This window comes from Prunus mume, linkage group LG6 (assembly GCF_029339155.1).
Source record: "Prunus mume cultivar Tortuosa linkage group LG6, ASM2933915v1, whole genome shotgun sequence".
In the NCBI taxonomy this organism is placed as follows: domain Eukaryota; kingdom Viridiplantae; phylum Streptophyta; class Magnoliopsida; order Rosales; family Rosaceae; genus Prunus; species Prunus mume.
Genome location: NC_142703.1, coordinates 5813598 through 5821509, shown reverse-complemented (window position 1 = coordinate 5821509; position 7912 = coordinate 5813598). Strand labels below are relative to the sequence as shown.

The 7912-nt window shown below is 34.7% G+C and overlaps 1 long non-coding RNA gene across 1 annotated transcript; it reads right to left on the bottom strand.

Moving 5' to 3' along the window:
* Positions 1-1254: 1254 nt before the first annotated feature.
* On the bottom strand, positions 1255-6385 carry LOC148915931 (uncharacterized). Its single transcript, XR_016128085.1, has 4 exons — positions 6106-6385; positions 3278-3340; positions 2246-2312; positions 1255-1558 (listed from the first exon to the last, which is right to left on the bottom strand). It is a non-coding gene; the product is annotated as an uncharacterized LOC148915931 (long non-coding RNA).
* Positions 6386-7912: the final 1527 nt, after the last annotated feature.

Sequence of the window (7912 nt, the reverse complement as noted above, 5' to 3'; positions counted from 1 at the left end):
TAAAAAGACCATTGCTTGTAATGAGAACCCCCAAATCTGTAATGTTTCCCATCATTTATCATAGACTACAACTAAACAATGGCTCTGAAAGGCCGGCAAAAAATTAGATATAAAAGAAAACAGAAGCCAAACATACAAAAAAATTCACACATTCGATCACAAAAGAAGTGTAAAATATGTAGCACTAATAAACACTATGACTCAAACTGATCAAAATTCAGATAAAAATAAAAATGTCCAAGAGCTATAGAGATAATCTCACCAAATCCAACACGTTAATAATTTCTTTTCCTTAAACACAGAATTAGAAAAAAAGGGAAAAAAACAGTTCCACCTTTTATTCCAATTTCTATATAAACTATTTCCAGTTTTGAAAATTTTTGGGAATCCCATTGCTCTGTTAGTGGTTCAAAATAAGCAAATTAAAGAAAACAGAGGGAAAGATAGAATGTCAAGATGAGGAGTGTTAAAAGGAGAAGACAAATAAAAAGTCTCGAGACTCGCAGGTATTGCATTTGGAATTTCCCTTTTTTAACACGAAATGTCGGTTTGTGTGTTGGCTCTCTATGAGGTTGACAATTCTCTCATTCAATATACAAAAGTTTCTCTCCTTTTTTTTTTTTTTTTTTCTTTGTTCTGTTTTTTTTTTTTTTTTTACAACAAACAAAAGAAAACCATGTTCAAGAAAAATTAATAATTAACTTTTTAGAAGCAAGATAGACGAAAAATAGAGCAGGAAAGATGTGTCTGTGTGGTGGATGTACTAATATGATATGAAAGTTATTAAAAAAAATACTAAAAAATCCAATAAAAGTAGCAGGTCAATTGAAATATTATAAAGTGATTCTTTAGTTCTAACCTTTGTAAGTATATTATTGGATTAAAAGAACGTTTTCAAGTTTTGTTGTCCTAGTAATTAAGAGATAAAGTGATTCTTCACTTCTAAATATTATTGTTACTCTACTGATCATAATAACTTTTCAAGTTTTGCTTTCCTTCATAGAGAGAGAGAGAAAGAGTATTGAATAAAAAATTTCACAAAAACAAAAGAAACAAACAAATTCAAAAACCAAAAAACAACAGAAAATCGGAGTTAGGACCACTTTGAAATGTTTTGAAAATTTTCCACTACTTTAAATACCAACCAATTGCAATTTGCAACAGAAAAATGGCAGCGTCTCATAAACGCTGCTTGAATCTGAGGCGTGATTGATTCCCACTGACCCACATACACACAAAGAGAAAGACACCATGTTTTTCCCTCCAATCAATTACGCATTCTCACTCTCTCCCCATGCTAGGAGTTCTCAAGTACCCAATTGCCAAAATACTCAAAAGGATTTACCAACATATTCAGATATTGTAATCATCTAAACCTATCATTACAACAACAAATTAACACTAACCAATTGTCAATTGATGTCATTAGCTAAGTTCTATCTTGTATTCACAAAACTTAAAACAATTAATTGGAATTTCAGCCTAGAAACTCACCCCTTGCTTAACATGAATTGAAAACACCAACTAAACTGCTCTATCCAAAGCAACAAAAGACCACCTGCAAAATATCAAAAGAAAACATGGTTTAAAAAAAGAAGAAGAAAAAGGAAGAAAAAACAGAAAAATCGGAGAAGAAATTAGCTTGAGCATTTTATATATGCACAATCTTTTCATTAAACCAAAAAAATTAGCTTGAGCAAAATCTATACGGAAAAATGTTTCTCTGTTAAAGTAACCTTGTCGCCAAGGCAAGTTCTGGAAATCCACCTCAGTTTAATAAATGTTCTTCATAGTGTTTTTTCTGGTAGTTACTTGGTGCACTAAGGCCTCTGTTATATTTTGTCTGCCTTTGCATCTCCGGGCATCCAATTTCTCTTTAAGGCGATAGACATGAAAGATAGCCTTTAGTTTGGTTGAAGCAGGAATGTTTAGTTTGTAAGCCAGTGCTCTAATTCTTTCTAAAATCTGAAAAGGGGCTGTAACCTCAAGGTGAAAGCGTAAAAGCATTGGCTATGCACAAAAATTTAAAAACCCAAGCAATAGACTGAAAACAGGAAAGGAAATAAAACATGCATAAATAAACTTTCAAATTATCAATTACACTTAAATTATAATTAAGCAAAGCAAATGCACAGTGACATTGACAGAACCACAGAAATAAGAATTTTTAAATGCCATAATATTTGATAATCAATAAGCTACAACCACTATGCATAGTCTTTTAAAAAATGAATGAAATACTAACCCGTAGTCAGAGAAGCTATCAAGCACTTCCAAAAACAGCAACACAAAAGTAGGATTACAACAGCTATCTAAAATACGAAGACAGAAAAACAAAATTAGATCAAATCAACACAGAACAACAAAAAATCTGAATATTGAACAAATTAAAACATGAAAATATGATGATGTGAAGTGAAAACTGGTTTTTTTTCAAATTGCTTAAGAGGAGAAACACATCTTAATTGGTTGAAAAGTAACCGATACCACAAAGAGAAAACTGAATAAACACATCACAACTTGTTTCAAAATCCATATGCATGCAAGGCAATGTAGAGCAATGTTAAATGTTCAGTAAAAAACAAATTTCATAAAACAAAACATCGACAAAACCCTATATAATTAGTTAAGCCAATAGGATGAATTTGTTTTTGTAAATTAGTTTAATGAGCCAAAGACATTCTAGATTTTGGACAACCTGGTGATCCCTAATTAGAGCATTAGAGCCACATGTGCTACATCTTTGATAGTATTTTGATATGTATGGCCACCTTTTTAACAAAAATTCCATCCTCATTGCTAAAAATTGGTGATGTTTTCCGAGTTTAAAGTTATTTCCACAATGAATTTAAAAAATTATTTTTATTAAAAAAAGTTCTTTCACTAACTGTATTGGAATGGAAATGTTACACTGTGTACTTAAAAACAGTTAGATGCGGCATTTGAAATAAAGAGTATACAATTATTGATTATAATATCATGCTTTTTAATAATGTGTTGTTTAATTTGAATAACTTTGATGCATAATAACGAAGCATCATCTAGCTGATTTGCATGGGTTCCTACTAAAACGTTAATGCATATATTATGTGATCTACAGGGGATGCTTTGATATCAAACTTGTATACCAATAATTCATTATTAAGGAATTAAAAATATATATATATATATATATATATGGCTTAATGATCAACACAAATGGAGAATTGATGCCATTGGCTAAGACAAAACGGAAAACAATTAATTTCTGCTAATTTATTATAACCAAGAAACTCACCTCTTGCTTAACAGAACCAAAAGCAAGACCCTAACAACATGATCTGAACCAGCAAAATACCACCTACAAAACATCAAAAGAAGACATGGTTAAGAAAGAAAAAGGATGAGAAAACTGAAAAAAGAAGAAGCGCTTCTTCATATATCTATCTAAAGCGAAAACATCAAATGCATCTAAAGCCAAAACATCAGTTCAAATGTGTGACCATCGCAAAGCAAATTTGGAAAAAAGGCATTAGGCACAAAAGCAGTTTTCATATTTTTGATTGACTGAAAACAAATGCTCAGTTACACTCAAATCATTCATATTGATAAGTTCTTTCGTAAATACTCCATATTGATAAGTTCTTTCGTAAATAAGGATTTTCTTGACATGACTGTTCTTCTCAAATAAGCACTCAAGCTTGGTTGATGGCAGAGGAGTCAGCTAAGAAGATTATAAACAAACAAACAACTCTAATATCTCTAACATAAAATTATCAAATCAATATATAAATACTAATGTCAAGCCTAGTTAAACCGATATACACAGTTAGCACATTCGACTCAAAACTGATAATCAATCAAGCCCACCAAGTCAAGAAATCAAGTGAAATGTTTACTGAGAACCTCAGGGGAAAAACATTCAAAAGGGCCACACAAAAAAAAAGGCAGAGGAAGCATTTTATGCTCCACTTACAGAACTTTTTGGGTGGCAAGATAATGAATTTTCTAAGCTAAATGTAACATAATATTTATCCAATTTCGTGCACTCAACATAGCATCTTATTCCCAATGTATATAAGTTGATTATATATCAATTCCTAAGTTGGCAACAAAACAAAATCACTCAACATAGCACTCAACATAGCATCTCAGGGATTATATGTCAATTTCTAATGTATAGTTGATTATATATCAATTCAGGGATTATATATCAACATAGCACTCAACATAGCATCTCATAGCATCTCATTGCTACATTATTGATTCTACTGGAGGCCATTCTTTTGAACATAAATCAAACACAACAAAACAATAATTATAAAAATTAAAAATAAATTAAAAATTAACAAACTATCACTATATCAATCAAAGGGAGTATTCTGAGTTCCCTTGATTAATTAGTGGCTCTGTTTTATGTGGGGTTCAAAATAGAAAAATAAGCATAGGAAGCTGGATATTATTTACTTTGGCTTGCTTATAAAGTATACGATTTAGTATGCGGTCCCAGCCATTTTTGAGGTGAGAAAACAAATGGACCAACCAATCATTCTTTAAAAAACCCAACAGGTGATATGTTGATTCTTTTGTCCCTGTTTTCCTTATCTATCAGTTTCTTGATTACTTCAACCACATAATTACATAGCCTCAAAATACAACCAACCAACCAACTTTAAGCAAAAACTTAAATTTCAGGATTCTAACAGTGTAACTACAAAAGAATTCTAACATTACAAATCACAAAGCATGAAACTTAAATTGAATCCATACAACCAAAAACCAATATGAAATGCACAGTGAAATCCAAGTACAAAGGAAAACATGATTAGACATTCATGAAACACAGAACTGAAATCAGAGCGTTACCTAAGAAAGAAAAAAAAGGAAGTGCAGGGTTTCTTGCAAGTCATGTTCATCATGTTCATGCTTTTCAAAATCATAAACTAAAGTGAAACAATATGCGGATGCCATAAAAACAAATGCAATTTAGGTAAGCGAAAACTGAGATGGAGAGAAAAGGAAATTTATTAATTTGTTTTGCTTTGCTAACAATATCCAGAAGACACACAACTAAATTAATAAAATTTCGGATGGCAGTTCAACTATTTTGAGCTTAAATATTCAAGGAGAATAAGCACGTAAAATAATAATGAAAAAAACTCGAGGAACATGCCACTGATTTGTGACATGAATATAAGAAAGAATCAACATCTTCATAAAGACAGTTAGAAATCCAAAATGGTTGAAACTGCAAAATGAAGATATAGTTCTTTTTCTTGAAAAATCCCAACTTCAGTGGTATAAAAAGAAATAATTTACTGCACCCTTAATCTTCGTATCAGAACAATCAATTGACAGGCATGATTAGAAAAAAGGGAAATGCCAAGCCAACAAAAATTGCAAACACAGTATGAATAAACACATGGCTGGCACATCAAGACTTTGAAAGAGGCTGTTGCATCTTAACTTTTCCCACTCGAATATTCAATCGGTATTTGAAAAGGCAAGTCCCCAATTTTTAGATGATCATTAAATAGATTGAAAAGAATACTTCTAGCCATCAAAATTCTGCATCCTTAACCGAATAATTGACTATAACTTGTCATCCTCACTTATATTACAATATACCAGAAGCAATGGCAGTAATAATTGAACCAACTGTAGTCAATGTTTTCCCTAAGAACAAATCATTAGCAACGCATTCAATGAGTGAAATATGAAACCCTCATAGTGTAGCCAGAATTGGCTGCAGAGAGATTGTGAAATCAAAGCAACAGACGCAAAAGCCCCTTTTCTAAAGGTGGCTAATAATCAACAGGTATTAAAAACTTAAAACCCCTTTTCTAAAGGTGGCTAATAATCAAAAGGTATTAAAAACTTAAAACGAAGGTTTGGTTTGAACATTTCATATCAACTATGGTATTTCATCAAGCAAGATATATAAAAGAATTTCCAGAAAAACCATCACTATATCAATCAACAAAACGATTAAAAAGGAAGATCAAAAGAGAAACCAAAGAATTTCAATACTTTGCTAAACTCAAAAATTTCTAATTCTCAACATATGTCTGTTAATTGATCAAATAAAGACCAAAAAATAGGCTAAAAAGATGAGGAGATACATACCCGAAGACAAAGGACGCAAGAACTCGCAGAAAGGTGCCTGAGATGAAGGTTGCAGAAACGATAGAAATTATCACAACGAATGACAATTCAATAAACCGAAGGGCCGCTGGATTCGCAGCTCGACTCCCCAAACGAAAATCAACGGCCGCCAAAGCATCTCCAAGATTGAACGGAAATCTTCCATCGCGCCCCCCAACCAGCTAGTTTGAAATCAACGATGAACTCCTTCTCTGAGTTAACGATACGTTCGCTGGGAACAAAGACTGGAGGAGAAGGGGTAAAAGGGAAGAGCGAAAAGGTTGAGTGGAGGCATTTTCGGCAATTCACGTGCCAAAGAGAAAATGGAACATGTAACAAAGTAAAATGAGGGGCATTTCCGTCATTTCACCGTGCTTAGGAACAGTGTTTAGTTGGATTGCGCTTTAGTATATATATAATTTGTATTGGAGGGAATGATTTTCCCCACGAGAATATTCATCAAAGATTCCTTCGTCTTCTCCGCTTCTCTTTCTCCGCAAAACAGATCGGAGTAAAGGACCACACCCGGGGGGTGTTGGCCAAAAGCCCTCCGATGCCTAAGTTAGGTAAGGTATTTCAAGGAAAACCGGGTGGCCGGAGCCGTGTGTGGTGGCCGGAGCCTTGTGTAAGGGAGAGAAAGAAAGTGGTGGCTAGGGTTTGTGAGAAATGATTTCTGCAGAGTTTCGGTAGGAATTTAGACGTACCTCAACCCTTGTGTGTAGCTAAGCTTTTATAATGGTCTTAGAGGCTAGGGTTTCAGAGGAATAATTCCGTAGATGGAAAGGAATTATTCCTCCCCTTTTTGGAATTGATTTGATTAATTAGGGATTTGATTTATTAGGGTAAATCAAATCCATAATTGTGGTAGGTATCAAATCAAATCCTAATTCAATTAGGTAACTCCTCATTTAATTGGGAATCGTGGTAATTAACCAAATCAATTTTTAACCTAATTAGGCAACGTTCAATTTAATTGGGGATTACCCCAATTAAATTGAGTAACTCCCAATCAGGTGAATTAATTTCCAATTAGGTCAAATAATCCCCAAATGGAATGAATTATCTGACCTAGGGTTTTGATTTAATTTGGTTACCACAAATGCCCCCCAGCTTCTGCATGGTGCGTGGTGGCATGTAGGAGATGTAAATTATCTGTTGGGTTGTCCAGCTGCAACTGGGCTTCCTTCTCGAACCTGGGCTCCTGAGTAGAGGAGGTGTTTGACTTGCCAATTTTATGAACTTCCAAATTGGAAAGAGTTTGCGATTCCTTGTAGGTCAAGGAATTTTGATCCTTATAAAGGTGAGGCTCCTCCAATTTATCCTTCACATCAAAATCCATCCCTTCGACTTTATTAGTGCGAGAGAGAAAACCTTAGAGAGTTTTCCCAACCTGCTTGAGTCTTTGTCCTTGCTGCACATCCAAGGTAATTAGCTTGGAAGAAAAAAAATTTCTTGTGTCTTTGACTTTTGGCAGCTTGGTCCACGCTTGTGCGATCGGCTTGGGGTATGATTGGAGGCTTTGAAGGGTGCACAACTCAGTGGGAGGCAATCTATGGCTCGCGTGCACCGCCGGAGCTCGAGGGCTAGCAGGATCGGGCCTTGCATGTGCTAGGCTCGGTAGAGGCTCGAAGCGCCAAGCCCGACATGCGGAGGGCTCGAGCCGTGATGGGAAAGCGCCTGGGCCTTGCGCTGAGCCGGGCGGCTGGGCCTTCTCATGGAATACTGGGCCACATCGGAGTGCAAGGTCGCGGCGCGCGCTGGAGTTGGGCCTTGAGCGAGACTTGGGCCG